The sequence below is a fragment of the Triturus cristatus genome, chromosome 5_2 (genome assembly GCF_964204655.1).
Source record: "Triturus cristatus chromosome 5_2, aTriCri1.1, whole genome shotgun sequence".
NCBI lineage: Eukaryota > Metazoa > Chordata > Amphibia > Caudata > Salamandridae > Triturus > Triturus cristatus.
Genome location: NC_140588.1, coordinates 69,580,021 through 69,599,832, shown reverse-complemented (window position 1 = coordinate 69,599,832; position 19,812 = coordinate 69,580,021). Strand labels below are relative to the sequence as shown.

The 19,812-nt window shown below is 43.2% G+C and overlaps 1 protein-coding gene across 3 annotated transcripts in view; it reads left to right on the top strand.

The window, feature by feature from the left end:
* LOC146822676 (poly(rC)-binding protein 3-like) overlaps positions 1-19,812 on the top strand; it is a 555,354-nt gene that overhangs the window by 407,937 nt on the left and 127,605 nt on the right. The window lies entirely within an intron of this gene.

Below are 19,812 nucleotides of genomic sequence, written 5' to 3'. Positions count from 1 at the left end.
AATACTACAATCATTCTGTTTAAATGTGGGAATTCAGCCAATAGGAGCATAGTGCTTTTTATTGCAAAACCAACACACTTTAACTCTAAAAAATCAATTTGCACAGAACAGGTCTAGAAATGAGGAGCCATGTTTTATAATTAACAATTATTACTGACAACATTATTTAATAAATGACTTTCATGCATTCAGCCTTTCTGCTAAGGTAAAATGCATATTCAAAAATCTGTGTTTTGCATGTTTTGCAGTCATTCAAATTAAGTTCAATTCTTTTAATTGGAATATTGAGCATTCACATTTGTAATACATAACGTGTCCATACAATTAATTTTAATTATTTTTTCGCCTCTCATGCTTTAGGCTCACTCTTTCTTGAAACTGTCTGATATTATTGCTGAGCCCAACTTCAGATTGTTTTGACAGGGGATAGTGCTTATTTTGTTGTACAAGATCTCCTGGCAATACTCAAGCTATCTTAGAACAAGCATTTACAATGCAATGGTCTCGGCATTGTTAAAGTTAGAGCTATTGGCACTGCTCATGACATTATTTTTGTTTATGGTTTTATTTTTAAAACATTTAAAGAAACACCATTGTTATTTACAATGTCAATAGCTTAATCTCTCTCAAATGCGAGACCTATTGCATTTGCACCTACACACAGAGCCACACACACAGAGCCACCCACACACACAGAGCCACCTACACAGAGCTATTCACATAGAGCAACCCACACAAAAATAGAGCCACCCACACACAGAGCCACCCACGCATAGAGCCACCTACAAAAAAAACACCCACACAGAGCAACACACACAGAGGCACACACATAGAGCCTCCCACACACACACACAGCCCCCCACACTTACACAGAGCCCCACACACAAAGTCACACACACACAGAGCCACACATACATACACAGAGCCACATACACACACAGCCACACGCACACACATACAGAACCACAACACACACACATAGATCTAGACACATACACGTTGATCTTGGAAGCCAAAGCAGAAGTGGCACCGTTGTTTCTAGATCTTTGCATTTATCACTAAAAATTAAGCATTTAAAAAATAAAGGACTAATAACAATTGACAGATTATCTGAAAGGTTTCTGAGGCAGGATAAGGGTTCCTGTGGGGGCGGGGGGAGGGGAAGATAATATGAGCGAGACAAACCTTTGTTAATTAAAATATCAAGTACTTAAGGAGCAAATTTCTTCCACAGTACTGAATTTTAACTGATAGATTTTACTCAACTGTAAAGCTGCTCTTCACAAGCTGATAGTTTGGACTGGACATTCCATTGTGAGTGTGTTATTTATTGCTTCGTTTGAATCTACATTTCTAATCAATTAACCTCTGAACATAAAGCCTTCACTGCTCAAACTCACTACCATGAGAGAGTCAAATACTTACATTGGGAAACTGGAGTTATTAATTTGAAGCACAACCATACTTGAATACTAGAGACACCAGTGACAAACAACAGTACCCAGCATTGATACTGCCAACGAACCACGGACAGCCCCAACAATTCACTAAGACAGCAATGATGAACAGTAGACACAACCACACAGCATCAACTCTCAAACAATAGCCTAAGACTGCTCCACAAACAGGGCTTGATCGAAAAAAACTATTGTGGGTCAATTAATATCTCTGCTGTAGCTGCAAGCTGTTTCTGAGCATTACTATGCCTTTAACTACAGTAAATGTATTCACCCCATCTACATCAGACAAGCACTCATAATGTGTAAATACCTCAATCTGCATGCAACTGATAGTGACAGGGCATACTATGGTACCATGACTGAGAACAATAACCCATAGGTATGCCACCACAAAAGTCTCATCCTCGAGCATTGAGCTAGCTGAGCAAGTGACTAACCAATGGAGCATGCTTCAAAGAATAAATATCTGTTCTACAGTGTGCGATGCATGCGTCTGTCACTCATTGGGACTCAAAGACATGATTCACATAAAGAAAAAGATTGCAGTACACCCAAGTGGTTTCCCACAGTAAGCGTGGCCTACACCTTTCAGCCCAACTTAAGACGTTATCACACTGCGTATCCCGCTCAACTGTGTCGTAGGCCCGTAGCAGCAGACATGCGAACCCTCCCGATTCAGGCGGGAGACTACCGATTTGAAAGCTAGTCTCCCGCGTCCCGATTCAAGCGTCCAGAAACCCGATTCGTCGGGGTTTCAGGTGACAGGGCTTGGTGTTGTGTAAGGTGCTAATTCTTCCAGCAATAGTTAGAGTGGGGTGCAGGGGCTCTAGAGGGGGTTAAAAACCAACAAAGCCTCATTAACAATCGAATGGTCTTTAAAAGACCTGTGAAGTACCCAGGGGCGCTGTGTGGTGCCCGGGAAGCTCTTTCAGCCCGGGCTGCCACACACGGGGTGGGGGGGGTGTATGCACTGCCAGGCCAGTGCACAACACTTGCTTGCATCACCCCCTCTCTGCCTGCCATTGCGCTCCATGAAGAAAAAAATGTGCATTTGCGTTTCAAATGTCCGATCCTGAAGCAGCACGCTTCCAAAGCCCATACATGCCAGTAACCCGATTCAAGGCCCCATTCTCCCGTTTTTTTTCTAAAATATCTCCCACTTTGCTCTTCTGAAATGTTGGCATGTATGCGTAGCAGGTAAAATAACCATTTGGGATTAAATGAAAAGGACGTGGTTTAAGAGTACATAATACATGCTTACACCCTTTACTGTCAAAATTCAAATACCATCCCAAACAGCCCCGAAATACTCGATCTAGATAGATAAGAGGATTCGTTCAAGTTAACAAGGTTGATTCCCTTTAACAATAAAAAAAGGGAAATGTAACTTATGTATATCTAGATAAAGATTATAGGGTGCATTTAAACATTGAGCTCACAGGTCAGCTCACCCGGTCTCACAGCAAAAACTGTTTTGATTAGATGACGGGTAATCGGTCTATATCTGGTATTCGTTATTTTAGGACAGTGCTGCTGCCTGCTAAACTGCCTATATGCTATCGTACTTTTTTTATTTTGTTTTAACATGAATAGAATCTCTTGCCTACTTTCTTGAACCTCGTTTCTGGAAACCGATCTCCGAATGGCCGTACGAGTAGGACACCATGTTCGTAGTCTTAAATTGATACACCTTAAACAAACATGGCCGCCGCGCACACGAAAAAAGAAACGGGACCGAAGTCTTCGTCACGTATCAGCGAGAAAAAGCTATAATGCGGGGTAACGTTAAATTAGCTAGCACCGCAGATGAATTATTGTCATAATGCTGCTGCACACACAAACTAAGTTTTGGGCAGGAATCAGCGGGGCAACGCAGTGTGTGGGTTACAGTTAAAGACGTACCTCGCTAGGTCAATTGTTGACGCAATGGCCTCCGACCACCAAAAATCGTGCGCAGCCTAGTCTACAAAGGCGTCAACGCAGTCATGGGAGTACAAGATAAACATGCACGCCATTAGGTTTACTGATGATCTAACAATAAAGTTGTTTCTTTCCTTGGGAAGAGGGCTCCCGGGGATTAGAGGCAGCGGCTCTTAGCAGCCAGGTGGCAGCCGGCCAGCGCTGTGCCAATCGCAGCTTTGCAATGCGGAGGAGGCGCCCGGCTGGATTCACAAACCTGTTATGGAGCTGAGAGGACAAGCACACCACTGCCTTTCTCCGAGGCGAAGCAGAAATGCCTCGGAGAAAGGCAGCGTCGATTTCGGATTCGGGGGCGTGTTCTCCTCTTGCCATTGGCTGGAGGAGATAATTAGATTTGTTGAAAAAAACACGCCCCCGAATCCGAAAAGGACGGGGCCTGATCGGAGTGACGGACCTCTTCTCCAATGGCTGGCCAGCATTCTAGAGGCCAGCCAATGGAGAACAGGGGAGAAGAGGGGCGGGTTCAAGCCCCTCTTCTCCAAGTCATTAAATCTCGGATCGAGACTGCGCAAGCGCAGCCTTCGAGCCGAGACCTAAAAAGGGGTAAAGAGAAAGAAAGAACACATAGTGAACAAACCTTGGCAAAGCCAAAAGTCTTTTGGCTTTGTCAAGGTCAGTTTTGTGTTCTCATGGTTTCAAAAAACTTAATTTTAGGGTGGTCGCTGGGCCATCGCAAATATATATATAGAACAATTAACTAAAAGCAAATATTTTTTGGTTTTTCAAAAAGCACATATTGCCAAAGCAGCCCCTTGCACTGAAGGGAACTACTTTGTGTTTGCATTTAATCCTGAGAAAAAGCAAACCACTACTCACAGAGTAGTTAGCCAATGGTCTAAGTGAGCTAGTTCATTGCCTTGGGATGCATGCTATAGTGGATGGAAGCAAAATGTGATTGATACAATAACAGACCAAAAAGACCAATGGAAAAAGAGGGCTGGCTGAAAGCTCCTTCAGGTAAGCAGAGAGAGAGAGAGAGAGAGAGAGAGAGAGAGAGTGAGAGAGAGAAAGAGAGGGAGAGAGTGTGTGTATAGTTTTTTATCTTTGATGTATACTAAACTTGAAACTACAGACATCAGGGAATACGTTGCTTCATGCAACAAGTTTCTATCCGCAAAACTTGATAAGGAGTATTCCTTATGGTGAGTGTCTAAGAACCAGACGCAATTGTAGTGAAGAAGCTGAAACTAAAAATGAAATTGACAATTTAAAAAACAGATTTAAAGCTAGAGGGTAGACAGAGGAATGCATAGAAACTGCGGTTGTTAGAGGTACGAAACAACCAAGAGAAGAAATTTTTTTTTTTAAGAAAGGCAAAAAAGATGCAAAACATGAGAAGGCAACAAAAGAACAGTGTAGAATAATAACCACGTTCAGTAAATAGCAGAGTAATGTCAGGAGTATTTTAAATAAACATTGGCCCATTATAAAAAATGACCCAATTTTAGTTAAAGCAGTGCCGCGGAATCCCCAAGTAACATTCAGGCGAGCAAGATCCTTAAAACAAGTACTTGTTAAAAATACCCTGAAAGATGTCACAGCAAAATCAACCTGGTTAAGCAGGAAACTGCAGCCTCTACGCAGCACAGGGGTTTACAGAATGGGAAGCGGAGGAAATGTCCTGAGGCCCACCGGAGGGCTGTTAAAAATGAAAATGACTTGAAATCGGCAGAAAAATATCGCTGGTAAATAAATGACTATACTGGAATAGAAGAATTGGGACTTCTACTCCTGGCATATTGTGAAAGTGAGTGCCAAAAAGGGTAAAAGATGTGGGAGTCCATTTCATGTTTTGCCAGCTGCCGCCCTATGATTAAGGTGCTTGCTTGGAGCATATATATTGCTTGCTTGGAGCATATATATATATATATATATATATATATATATATATATATATATATATATATATATATATATATATATATATATATATATATATATATATATATATATATATATATATATATATATATATATATATATAATCTTTATAGAATCCTTAGTAAAATCAAAGGGTTTGCTAGCTCCAGACCTAAAAAAACAAGACATAGATCTAGTTGTAAATACTTATCTTCAGCTCACTAGGCCTGTGGATATAAATATTTTTTTACCAGTCCCACTAGTGTGGAGATTTTCCTGTGCTGCCCTATTGTAAGAAAAATTATTAGACCTCAAAAGTACAACCAGAATTATGCATTTCTAGTCACGCTCCGGAAGAACCTACTTCCATGTACATTCCAGGGTAATTCTTGCCATAAAGCAATACCAAGGCTGCCTCTCACAACAGCTACAAGAGTTGCCCATGAGAGGAGCCCCAGGATCTTGGACTCATGGCCCAATCCAGTTGGTTGCATCAGCCCTCTTGTCAGTGTCTTACAAGCGCAAAATGGTAGTCTCCAGTTATAGGGCTTCAGGTGGACCGTCAGCATCCTATTTAAGAGCATTGGCAGAAGTTTTTTCCCAATATTAAGACAGCCGTTAAATCAGAGTAAGAGGCAAACTGTAAAATAGAAGATTCTTAAATAATGAGGAATCCAGTGTTGATAAAAAAGTAAAATGTGATCCAAGTTAAAAGGGTCTCATCCATCCAGTAGGCTGTGTAAGAACAACTGAACATTTTACTCCTAACACTCGCATCACCAGGTTCCATGGTGCTGCTCAAATGTATACGCAGGGTGCTGTGCCTAAGAAGATACATGGAAATAAAGCACAATACCACACACCTTCCCTCTTTATAAACATAAGTGAAGAACACCTGAAAAGAAAGATAAACATGAAGGCTAAAACATGCGGATAATTAATAAACTTAAGGAGATAAGGCTAAAACATGAAGATAATTAATAAACTCAAGGAGACAAATAATGAAGTCTTCTCATCTCCTTTCCTGCTCCATGACATAGTCCTTGAACCGTGATGGCTGTCTCACATTTCTTTTTTCTCTCTGTGAAGCTCAGCTTGTAGGACTCACATTTCTTTCTTCTCTCTGTGGAGCTGAGTTTGTAGGGCAATGTGGAGGAGAGTCCAAAAGGTAAGTATCACACTCATTGTGTCCCAACACATACTTCTTAACAACAACAACTCTATTAGGATTCCAAATGTGTGGATCTTCAGTTTTAATAGCATTGGTCAAAACTTTAATCACTTTATGCGGTTTCTGAAACAAACTAGATGCTTTTCTCCCAAAAGGAGTTCTAATCATTACCCAATCTCCAACTCTCACAGAAGTAGCTTTCACAGATTTTCTAGAATCAAAGTTTAACTTACGAGCATTAATTATTTCAGCTTCTTTTATTTTCCACTCCCCATCAGATAACAGTAAACACTTTCTAGATTCTGCCTTGTTCACCCAATTGGGTGCAATAAAAGTGTTAGGGTACCTTCCCTTAAACAACTCAAAAGGTTTCCTTCCTGTGATGGCATGTGGGGAATCTCTACATACTCCCACCTTCTTGTTCATCTCTTCTTTCCAGTCTAGGTTATTTTGTTTGTCCATGGCAAAGGTTTCTTTTAGTACTCGGTTAAAGCGTTCTACCATACCGTTTGTCTTGGGATGATATAAAGAACACCTTTTGTGTTTGATGGCACAACATTCCAAAAATTCTTCCATTTCATTAGAGACTAATTGTACTCCATTATCTGTTAGGAAAACACCAGGTAGTCCCTCTCTCCCAAACACTTCTTTCAAAAATGAAATGACATGTCTTGTTTCAATGCCTCTAGTGACCTTAATTTCTGGCCACCTTGTATAGGACCCATTATATCAAGTGCTACTTCTTCCTATGGTCTTTTTGGACGATCCCTGACCACCATGGGTTGTACTCTGGGTTTCATACTCTTCTCACACAAGGCACATGGAACACATTCTCTTACCAAGCGTTCAACTTGTAAATCCATACCAGGCCACCAGTAGTTCAATCTAAGTCTTTCTTTCGTTTTTGACATTCCTTGATGTCGTGTTTGAGCCAAATTCAACAACTCTTTACCAAGTAAAACAGGAGGATTAGGTCTAGTCCCTCTAAATAAAACTCTCTCACTCTCAGAGAGTTCACTGCTAACATTCCAATATGTCCCACAATCTCCCTTTACTTTGGTGTTCCAACCTTCCTTGAGTAACAGTAAGAATTCTTGTAATTCTTTATCCGAGACACACTCTTCACGCCATCTGCTTTCTTTGACACCATCACACTCAATATTACATACCCATTCATCTTGCTCATCTTCTTCAAAATCTTGCTTTCCTTCAGTACTTTGCACTAATCTTGAAAGGGTAGCCGCTATCTTATTATTGGCTCCAGGTAAATATTTTACTAGAAAATTGTTTTCCTGTAGCGCAACCACCAATTTAGAGATTCTGCCTAAAATGGGCATCAATACCCTTTTTCTTAAAGACCTCACACAGAGGCTTATGATTGGTGCGTATCTCGAACTTTGTCCCCCACAGGAGATTCTTAAGTTTTTTAACGGCCCACTGGACTGCCAGAGACTCTCTCTCTATAACTGAGTAATGTAACTCTGCTCCTCGGAAACTGCATGAGAGAAACAGAATGACGTTTTTAGAAATTTCATCTTATTGCTGTAATACTGAACCTAAACCCTTCATGCTAGCATCTGTGATCAGGACTGAATTCTTGTAGGGATCAAAACCACTTAACTTAGGTTTTTTCTAGCATTTCCTTAATTTCTTTAAATTCAGTTTCACACTTCTCAGTCCGCATAAATTCAACACTTTTACACAGTAATGTTCTCATGTTGACACACCTTTCAGCAAAGCTCCTTACAAATTTACTGTAATATTCTGCCGTACCAAGAAACTTCCTAAGTTCCTCCTTATTAGTAGGAGAAGCAAATTTTTTTATGGCATCAACCAAATCACTTTTGGGTGCCACACCTTCACCAGATATGGTGTGACCTAAATAATCAATTGCAGATTTTCCAAATTTACACTTATCTAATCTAACTGTGGGATTAAATTGGTTAAACCTTTGTAACACCTGTCTAAGCCTCATATCATGTGCTTGTTCATCTTTTCCAAAAATGAGAACATCATCTTGATAAATCTTTACTCCCAGTTGACCTTTCATCACCTTTTCTGGAGCTCTTTGAAATTCTGAGGCTGCAGACACTAGTCCAAATGGTAGCCGTATGAATCTGTACATCCTGAAGGGCGTTATGAAAGAGGTAAGATCTTAGGATTTCTCATCAAGCATTATCTGGTGATACGCAGATTTAAGGTCTACAGTAGAAAAGACCTTAGCCCCCTTTAACAGCATAAGCAGGTCAGAGATTTTTGGAAGAGGGGATTTATCCACTATGCTTGGTTTTTTTAGCTCCCTTAAGTCAACACATAGGCTTAGACTTCCATTAGCCTTCCTGGGGGCTACAACTGGTGCCACCCACTGAGTTCCTTCTACCTCCTCAATGATAACCTCAGCCTTAAGTTTCTCTAACTCCAACTTCATTTCATCTCTCACAGCAGGAGACACACCACACACTTTACCAGACACATGGCCCTGCACCACTAACCAGTCATATACTGTGAACATAATCATGAAGACATCCTAGCTCACTCCTAAATACTCTAGGAAAATCTCTTTTTAAAATCAAGGAGTAGCTGTCATTAAAGTCTTGTTTGACTTTTACCTCACTTATATAAAAATTCTCTTTCAAAATGATTGGGGGTTCATTATTGGGATCACGTATTACACCTAAATCTCTCTGGTGAAACCAGATCAGGATACTATCACCCTTTTGGGAAACATAGATTTTTCCAGAAAGATACCTTCCTTTGTATTCTATCAGACCCCAAAAATGTCCTAGCAGTTTTATCGGTTCTCCATCATAAGCACTGGGTTTAATGTCAGGCTTTAATATCTTCACCTTGTCTTGAAGATTGCATAAGTAAAATTGTTTGGAGACTATAGTGATTTTCACTTCCGAATCAAATAATACTTTGGTCCTTTTCCCTTCTACTATTATCTCATCCAAAGGACCTTTCTTATTATTAGCAGTTACCTGTGAAACAATTTGATCACAGTCAAAATCAGAACAAGTATCACTATCACTATTACTTCCATGAGAAATAACATTAACTTTCCCTGTGTATATTTTGGCTTTACACACTGCAGTATAATATCCCACTTTCTTACAATTCGAGCATGTAGATCTTAGTGCTGGACATTTCTTGTCATTGGCAAGGTGACCTACATTGCCACATCTATAACACTTGGGATCAAAGGTATTTTTCTTTTCAGGCTTAACATAACTCGTTTTCTTTAGAGGAACTTTTCACGAAATGAACTACATCCCCTTAGAACTTCATCCAAAGAGGGATCATCTTTTTGCCATAAATCATCTCTCAATTTCTCTACATTACAACCTAACATGAATTGATCCCTTATTCTTTCCTCCAATAAAGCCCCAAACTTGCATGACGATCCCAACTTTCTTAATGCAGTGATATCGTGAGTCCTGCGACCAAAATGATAGCGCTCTAAAATTGTAATTACTTTGGGTACGTAATGTCTATCAAGTTTCAACAGGCAAATTTCAAATTCGTTTAAATCATCATCAACTATTTCCGGCATATGATTAAACACTTCTTGTCCCTCTGAACCAAGACAATGCAAAAGAAGAGCTGTTTTTTTCTCAGCACTGAGATTGGTTCCACAAACATTTTTCATGGAGAAACAAACAAGAATACAGAAAATAACAATTTAAGAACAAAAACACTAGCACAATAACTGCCAATGTGTAGAATACAGGAGGTAACAGAATCAATAAATCATGTCATCATTAATATATAAATCATTACTCTAGTAATCAGCTGTCAATAGTGTAAAAAGTAGACTGCAAGTAAATATGCAAAGACATTAAGTCTAGAATACACTGGTAATGATTGCATTACATGAAATCCTTAAAATTGTGGAAATGTTGAATACACTAAAAATTCAACAATAGGCGAGAATGCTAAAATCGCTCCCAATATTATCACCAAGTTGAACACACAACTTGAAATGCATAGGGAAATAAATAGCACTGCCATTATCAAACACATTGAATGAAGAGCTGACTTGCAAAACGCTGAAACTCCAAAAAGAGGAAAGATCATTTAAAACACTCCCAATATGGCCACCAGGTTGCACATTACGTGAAAAACATAGATAAATAAATAGCACTGGTAATGTCAATCACGCTAAGTGAATAGCAATATGGCCACCAATTTTCACATTATGTGATAAACATAGAGAAATAAATAATACTGGTAATGTCAATCACGCTAAGTGAAGAGCTTGAGACTTTGTCACAGACTTCCGACTTTTCCAAAATGGCTGCCACGTTGTAAACATAACATAAGAAACGTGGGGGTGTGATGTCACTCAAATCAGCGCTTGTAGAACTCCAGAACAGGCAACAAACACAGCGCGTTTTGAAAAAATGGCTCAAGAGGTGTGCGCTGGGGCATGCCCTGCCAACGCCACAAGAGACCTCGCGTTGTGAGAAACACGGTAAGTGTTATTTTTTAAATGAAAAAAATCAAGAAGAAGAGCCCGTGCCGAGGTCTCCCAAATCTAAACATTAATGTGAGACTGCACAGCTAATTGCTCCCAATGTAATCCACAAAGAAAATGTCTTGCGAGTTGTGCCAAAAGGAAAAACACAGCCTCTGACTTATAAGGGCAAAGATTAAAGTCCGGATGAGCCCGCATCAAAACCTCCCAACCCAGTAACAAAATTGAAGGGGTGAGATACACGCCGAACACTCCCAATACGCAGTAAACCATATAATGCCCAAATAGAATAGTCTCATAAAAGTAGAGGTTGAAAGAAGGAGAAAGTCAAATGAAAACTCACGTGGCACTTTAAAATAGATAAAGTGATGAGTGAAGTGAAGTTTTCAATGGTAGACTTCTCTGTCTTTTTCAAAGGGAACTTCTTGATGATGTTGAGACCCTGGATTTTCTAATTTTCCATTAAAGAATCCAGTGTTGATAAAAAAAGTAAAATTTAATCCAAGTTAAAAGGGTCTCATCCATCCAGTAGGCTGTGGAAGATCAACTGAACATTTTACTCCTATCACTCGCATCACCAGGTTCCATAATCATGGTGCTGCTCAAATGTATACACAGGGTGCTATGCCTAAGAAGATACATGGAAATAAAGCACAATACCACACAAACATATTGGTGACTTATTGCTCCTAAGAGTGTCATGGAAACTTGATGCCTTAGTATAGTGTCTGGAAGAGTTACATGCATTTTATCCAAAGCATAGTGTGAATGCTGTTAGAAGCAATTACCACCCAGAAGAAAGTATGTTTGTGTTCTCAGGGATATTGAACCAAAGTGTGTTTTTGAACAAAATTTGGCTTTAGATCTAGAAAATATGACAGGACTCAACCTCCTATTCAGGGTTGTGCTAAATTCACATAATATGGTTTTGTGTAATTATGTGAAATTCCATTACATTTCACTGAAATTATATGAAATTTAAAACTGACAGCACTATATTTATGTGCAAAATGCGTCCTTGCATCCATGAACATAAGAATTTATTTTGCAACAAGAAAGCACAATAAAACACGTACAACAGCTACTCTCTTTCTGAATGTCCACATTTGTCGCTCAACTGCATTATAAATTTGCGGTTAACGCAGCATAATTGCTCCATGCTCATTTGCATAACAAGCGTAACATGAAATTCACAACATTATGCAAGATTATGTTGGAGTAACAGAAATTTTACCCAGGCCTATCTATTAAAGAGCATTCCAATGAGGAAAAGGTATTGGCAATTACACCCCATAAGCTGAAAATGCCAGAAACCCAAAAGGAACACATAAGACGTTTTTGAATTGTGCTAAATATTTATAAAACCCTCATCACAGGACTGTTACAATGCTGAGGAATTATCCAATAGCATGACATGAGCTGATTAATGGTTTTACCTAGGAGTGGGGGAGTTATCATGTAACTGTGAGAAACACGTTACTGTATTTACAGTCAAGTGGCTTGCATTTAATATTATTAGCCCTCAACCTAACATTGCTCCAGGGCTGAAAGGATATTCATCCTTCAGTAGTCTTTGTGCTATTGGCACGTTATGCAGATCAAAGCCTTGAGGTTGTCTGTTATTTGTTCAGAGAACATTTCTTGAACACCTTCAGAGGGTATGGTGAAGTGAAGAATGTTCTGATCTGTGAAAATGACCTTCAACATTAGGAAAGTTCCACGCTGAGCTAGAAACTAATAGAACCATCACTGGCTATAGAACAGAGCTGTGTCCATGTCAGTCCAGCACTGCTCATGTCCATCCACCCGCCCACCCAGTGCTCAAGATGGTTTTTTATCTGTCAGGGGCATCACAAACAATCTCATGAGGTGCACAGTGTATTCTCCTTAAACTCCTGTTTAACTTGATCAGTATATTGGTCTGTTTAAGTTGATCAATGTATTCAGGGCCAGACTGGGAACCTAAAGCAGCCCTGGCAATTTTCTCAGACCAGCTCACACCCCAGGAGTGGGGGGGGGGCATTGGTGAGGTTGGGGGGCAATCATGAACCACTGCTGCTTAGGAAAACAGACCCACAGCACTGCTCCTTTTGTTACTGGGGACCGATATTGCAGCATTGCTGCAAACCCGGCCCTCCCCTAACAAAACCCGCACCCACCACTCCCCTTCCAGTCTCCTGGGCAAACTCCCAATGCCCGCTACGGCCAGTCCAGGCCTGAATATATTTGTCCGTCCAGTCGAAAATTCGGACTCATCCTTGTGCATTTAGCATAATACCCATGTCTCCACTATATCAGTGAAGGTACATGTTACACTGTTGCAGTCTGTACTGTGAGATGTGCCTGCTGCAAAGCGTTGAGCATTTATTTAGCAAGTGCAAAAATGTAAATGTCCCTCTTTCTTTTGATAACCAACAAATATTGGAAGTGTCTGCAAACAAATTTCAGAACTTCATAACATTTTTACAATAAGCTGTTGTCTAGTTGTCATTTGCTCTGTACATCATTTTAAAGACTATCTGCAGCACATAATCTAATTGACAACATATTGTAGGATCAGCCCGCTTTTAATTATGGATCACATCATGCAGGCTTGCTTCTACCTTTTGCAGCCTGTCATCCTCTTTAGGTCTTGTGTGTCGCTATTCCAGCAACAGAGCATCCAAGCAAGGATGGTGGTCAGCTTCAGAACTAAAAAAACACAATTTTAAAATTAACCTAAACCACCATCGTGATTAGGTAACATTAAAAAAACACAAAAGCAAGATGAAATGAATACCCTAAGTACAATTAGGCTCTAGGTGAAGACCACAATGAGAAGCTGGAAGTGGTACTTAAGATCTTGGAGGAAAACGGACTGACGGCAGAGTGGGAGAAATGTCATTTTGGAATGACATCAGTCACATACCTGGGGCATGAAATTGGAGAAAAAGGGATAACACCGAAGAAAGGGAATGTGAAGGCCCGCCCGCCTCCAAAGAAGAAGTAAGGTCCTTTCTAGGGATGGCGGAATATTATAGTAAGTTTGTCCACCACTTCGCCATGAAAACACACAACATGAGACAACTCACGAGGGAAAAGACGGCGTTTGCGTGGACGGAAGAGGCGCAAGAAGAGTTTGACACGGTAAAACGTGAAATCAGCCAGGCGATGCCACTGCATGGGTACGATCCCCTGGGAAGATCGATAGTGATGACAGACGCAAGCGAAAAAGGGTTAGGAGCGGTGCTCATGCAAGAGAGACAAGGAGGCGTGACGGAGACGATCAGCTTTGCGTCCAGGACACTGACGACCTCGGAACAAAAGTTTAGTGTGATCGAGAAAGAGATGTTGGTCGTAGTATGGGCCATGGGAAAGTATCGCCAGTTCCTGTGGGGCACGTGATTCCAGTTGAAAACGGACCACAAACCCCTAGTGAAAGTCTTGACGTCAAGTGGCCATGCCAGCGCAACACCCCGGATAGCGAAGATGACGCTAAAACTCTTGCAATATCGGTATGATGTGCAATACATACCAGGCTCAAGAAACAAGATAGCGGATTTTCTCAGCAGGGCGTCAGCAATGGAAAGTGCCACCAGCGGCACCGAAGAAGATGATGAGACAGTAGCCCTGACAGATGATCCAGAAAGGGCAATAAGTAGACAGGATTGGAAGAATGCGTATGCAGCGGATAGAGACCTGGAAGAAATCAAGAAGTACATTGTACGAGGGTGGCCGGAAAGGAGACAACAGAAGCCCAAGGTTCGACAGTTCTACGAGGTTAGAGAGGAGCTGTCGGTGGGGATCGACGGTGTGTTTGTATACAGAGGAAATAGGGTGGTTCCACCTGTGAACATAACACCGGATCTGTTGTCTATAATACACGAAGGACACCTGGGAATCGTGAAGACGAAAGCCAGAACCAAGCAAACGTATTGGTGGCCAGGGATGGATCTGCAGGTGGAGAGACATGTGAGAGACTGCGTGCAGTGCCAAGGAGCTGACAAAATACTAAAACCTATGAGGCCTGCTCTAGGAAAGTTCACGAACCCCAGTAACCCTTGGGAAGAAGTGGCAGTGGACATCTTGGGGCCTGTACTTGACAATCAGGGGATACCCAAGTACTTATGCGTGTTAGTGGACAAATACTCAAAGTGGCCAGAGGTACACATTCAAGAGGAAATGGACACTGACACAATACTGCGATTTCTCAAGACGGTATTCCTCAGGGAGGGCATCCCCAGAACCATAATTAGTGACAACGGTACCCAATATACCTCGGACAAATGGTCCAGATTTGCGGAAAGGAATGGCATTCTACTCAGACATACGTCGATATATCACCCGGCCAGTAATGGACAAGTAGAAAGGTTCAACAGGGTGCTAATGGGCTCCATACAGGCTGCCATCTCCAGGGGCAAAGACTGGGAAAAGGAAGTACAAAGCACGGTCTGGGCATATCGCATCACCCCCACCAGCACGGGGTACAGCCCCTTCCAAATCCTACGGGGAAGGCAACCCTTCACCAGAGACAATGTTGCTTGGAAAGAAAAAACCATCACCAGCAAATGGTCTCCAGCGGTTGTACAACACAACCTGGAGAAGGCACAGCATATATACACTGAATACTACAATTGCAACAAAAAGGTGAAAGAGACAGCGTTAGAAAAAGGGGAGTGGGTCAGAGTGAAGCTGGCTGTTCTAAAGAGAAAGGGAGAAAGCAAATACTCCCCACCCCTAAGAGTGGAAGAAGTGTATGACCGAGCAGCGTTGCTCAGCGATGGAAATGTGTGGTCCCAAGACCGTATGGCCAAATACAACAAAATCCTACAATGGCCCCGGGAGGACATGGAAGGGGTATCACCACCAGAAGAGGTGACAAGGGAAGCAGGAGCTTCGAAGGGAGAGTGTGGAGAGAACATTCATGAAGAGCAAAACAGTGAGAGACAAGTACAAGAAAGACCGGCCATGGAGGAAAAGACCCGGGAAGGGGGTGAGAATGGAGAGAAAGAAGGACATGGTACTCCTGAAGGAAGAAGGGGAAGCCCTGTCGCAGAAGGGGGTCAAGAAGGACATACTACCCCGGTAAGACACACCCGGGTTGGGCGAGCGGTGGTGAGACCATCCAAGTTTAGAGACTACGAAATGGACTAACCACCCTAGTCAGGTACATTGTTTTTGTGTGGTATAAAAGGGGGAGATATGTAGTGTCGCGGTCTAGTTGACGCGCACTACGTAACGGCGGAAATGCGCGTAGCGGCCATATTGGTCGCTACTGCGCATGCGCGAGTGAGCGCGAGGCGAGAGAAGCGATCGGAGCCTGTTGCCCGGCGCTCTCTCTGGTGTAAGAAAGGAAGTACTGCAATAAAGGTACTTATGTACTAGTCCTGGCTCCTGCATGTTATTGGGGGCAACCAAGAACATTACAGTGCCGGTACTCTCCAATTGAAAGTATTCCGTTTTTCTTGAGAAGTGCAGGTACTCTCTCCCAAAATCTCAAAATAAAAAATTGCCAGTACTCAGTACTGGACGGTACCAGCCCATTTAAATTCCGATTTACCTGGTAACAGAAATTAACTTGCCCATCCAAATGATACCTTATGTGAGTTTCACACACAAAAAAAGCCGAAATCGCCATATTAAAATCCAGGGAAAACATGCGGGAATTGGCACGGAAACATTAATTCCTGCATGTCATTCCCAAAAATCTCTCAGCCCTAGTGTTTCCCTGCATCTGAAATTAAAGGGACACCTGGTAACTGTAATTTAGGGACATAACAGGGATTTTAAAGGGCCTCTTATTTTGAGGACCTAAGGGCACGCTTAACAGCCTTTATGCATACAGAGGACAGGCAGACAGGCGGTTTTCAATGACCGTTTGGCGTGCTCTAGTAGCCACCATCCCATCTCTCCTGCCTTGAAAACTTCAAATTCAACAATGTGCAGTTGTCTAAATGAGTAAAATCAAAGATTTCCCTCTCGTACATTTTCATTTCAGGACAGACACAGTCATATATCACAGAATTCCCCAGCGCCTTCCAAAGGCTTAGTACTGACCCTGCCATTATGTGGGCCCGCTATATGTAAAAGTGGTTACATCCGTGGCCCATGCAGGTAAGAGCGGTGGGTCCAGTGGGGGAGGGAATTTCAACAGATGTAACGAGGGAAAATTAATTATTTATTTAATTTTTCACTCGTGGTCATCTGTCGAATCCCCCCTAACCTGGCCCCACCACTCGTACCTGCACGGGCCGCGGCTAGGTGATAACACCACACAGCCAGTGCCTAATTTGAGCTGTGGGATGCTGGTGGGACCTAGCAGCACTCATTTAAGGGGACCAGGACTCATTTTTCCTCATCAGACATTGATAGATAGCAAAAGAAGGAAAAAACTGAAAGGAGCAGGAGGAGAAAGATATACAATCGTGACAAAGGGAGAAAGCTGGAATCTCTAAAGAGTGAGATACAGAGGAAGGGTGTATCTGGGAGTGGATTAAAGAGGCATGAAGTGGATTCAAGGCTACGCTGCCTTGGTGTTTGGCACATCAATATTTAATAGCACCAGCCGCAGGCTTCTGAGCAGAGCTATGGGCACCGGCACTTTTATAAATTAAGTACTGAACAGAGCACTTGATAGTGTTGGCCACACTAGGAAACAGTGAGCTGAGGATGCATTGTGATCTTTGGTATGTGTGGCAGTGTAAGTGTGCAGGCAACAATCAGGCTATGGAAAGCAGAAAGCAGGGACGCAGCTATCATCGCTGCAGCAGGTACAGTGGCACCATGGCTGCCTATTATTATCCAATGTAATGTAACAGGAGCCCATCATCTTCCCTTGCATTCAAACCTGTGCCACTGATGGAAAGGTACCTGGCCAGCAGGTTAGTCAGAGTAAATGATTTGTCTTTGAGAGAGTCATCATACTAACACAGTTGCAACCCAAAAACACATTCAGTGATGTGTAGTACAGATGCTGGAATGTTTAAACAGTTCCACCTGTATTTGAGGGCAGATTAGCCCCAGGCTATCGCCAACTTCACCGGGGTGATATGCGGACACACCCTGCCACTTTGCAATTCCACTGTGCTAAAGCATGTGGTGTTTGTCTCCTGATACCCCGCTACAGTTGAGTTGTGTTTTATGTCTGTAAGGCCTCTGGTATAAGTATTGCTACTGAATCCTGTAGTGCAGGGGTACTCACAAACTTTCTCTTGGCGGCCAAATTTACAGTGTGGTTTGTGGCCGAGGGCCGCACCTTGGGGGCAGGGTCATTGGGGGAGGGGCTAGAGCAACAAAAAAAAACTGTGACCATGAGGTGGAACACATGTCCCTGCAGCGGACGCCTTCGTCCACTGAGCCACCGGACCCGGCATACACATATTTCTCTCTCTCCCTCTCTCTATCTCCCTCCCTCCCTCCTCCGTCCCCCTCCCTCCTCCGTCTCCCTACCTCCTCCGTCTCCCTACCTCCTCCGTCTCCCTCCTCCGTCTCCCTCCCTCTCTCTCTCCGTCTCCCTCCCTCTCCCTCCGTCTCCCTCCCTCCATCTCCCTCCCTCCTCCATCTCCCTCCATCCTCCATCTCCCTCCCTCCTCCGTCTCCCTCCCTCCTCCGTCTCCCTCCCTCTCTCTCTCTCCCTCCCTCTCTGTCTCTCTCCCTCCCTCTCCATCTCCATCTCCCTCCCTCTCCGTCGCCCTCTGTCTCCCCATCTCTGTCTCCCCCCTGTCTCCCTCCCCCCTCTGTCTCCCTCCCTCTCTGTCTCCCTCCCTCTCTCTCCCCCTCTCTCTCTCCCTCTCTCCCTCTCCCTCCCTCTCCGTCTCCCTCTGTCTCCCCATCTCTGTCTCCCCCCTCTGTCTCCCTCCCTCCCTGTCTCACTCCCTCCCTCTTTCTCAGTCTCCCTCACTCTGTCTCCCTCCCTCTGTCTCCCTCCCTCTCTGTCTCCCTCCCTCTCAGTCTCCCTCCCTCTCCATCTCCCTCCCTCTCCCCGTCTCCCTCCCTCTCCGTCTCCCTTCCTCTCCCCGTCTCCCTCCCCCTCCCTCTCCCCGTCTCCCTCTCTCTCCCCGTCTCCCTCATTCTCTCTCTCCGTCTTCCTCTCTCTCTGTCGCCCTCCCTCTCCGTCTCCCTCTCCGTCTCCCTCTCCGTCTGTCTCTTTGCCTCTCTGTCTGTCTCTGCCTCTATCTGTCTGTCCCTGTCTCTATCTCTATCTGTCTCTGTCTGTTTCTGTCTCTCCCTACTGCCCTCTGTCACCCTCTATCCCCTTACCCGACTCTCACACCCTGCTGTTCTCTTGTCATTCTTTGTCACCTCTCCCCCCCCCGCCCCCTCCCCTCCGCTTGTGTAGCAGCTGAGGCAGCTTCCCTTCCAGGGCACACACACAGCCCCACCCGAGTACTTCACAGGTCTTTAAGAGACCATTTGCATGATAACGAGGCTTTGTTGTATTTCACCTCTTAGCGCCCCAGCAGCTCCACTCGGACTATCGCTTGAATCGCCCGGCCCCCACAGAGCAGAGTCTGTTTGCTGACACTGTTAAAAAAACCAAAAAAAAACGGTACGATGTCTGCAAGGTCCGCGGGCCGCCAAGTAAGGCTTGCCGGGCCGCCAAGTAAGGCTTGCCGGGCCGCTGGCGGCCCGCGGGTCGTACTATGAATACCCCTGCTGTAGTGGATACACAGGGAGATCAGTGACATTTATATCAATGTAGGTGTTCACAGGAACATGGCAGGTTCTTGTGGAGCTGTCCTATATCTCACTGAAAAGGAGGATCAGGAAGGCCAGATCCATGTCGGATTTCCATAAATGCCATTGACTATGTAAATAATTTTCATATAAGCTCATTATGTTCATGTGTTTTATATAGCTATTCTAAACTTCTAGCACCAACTTTC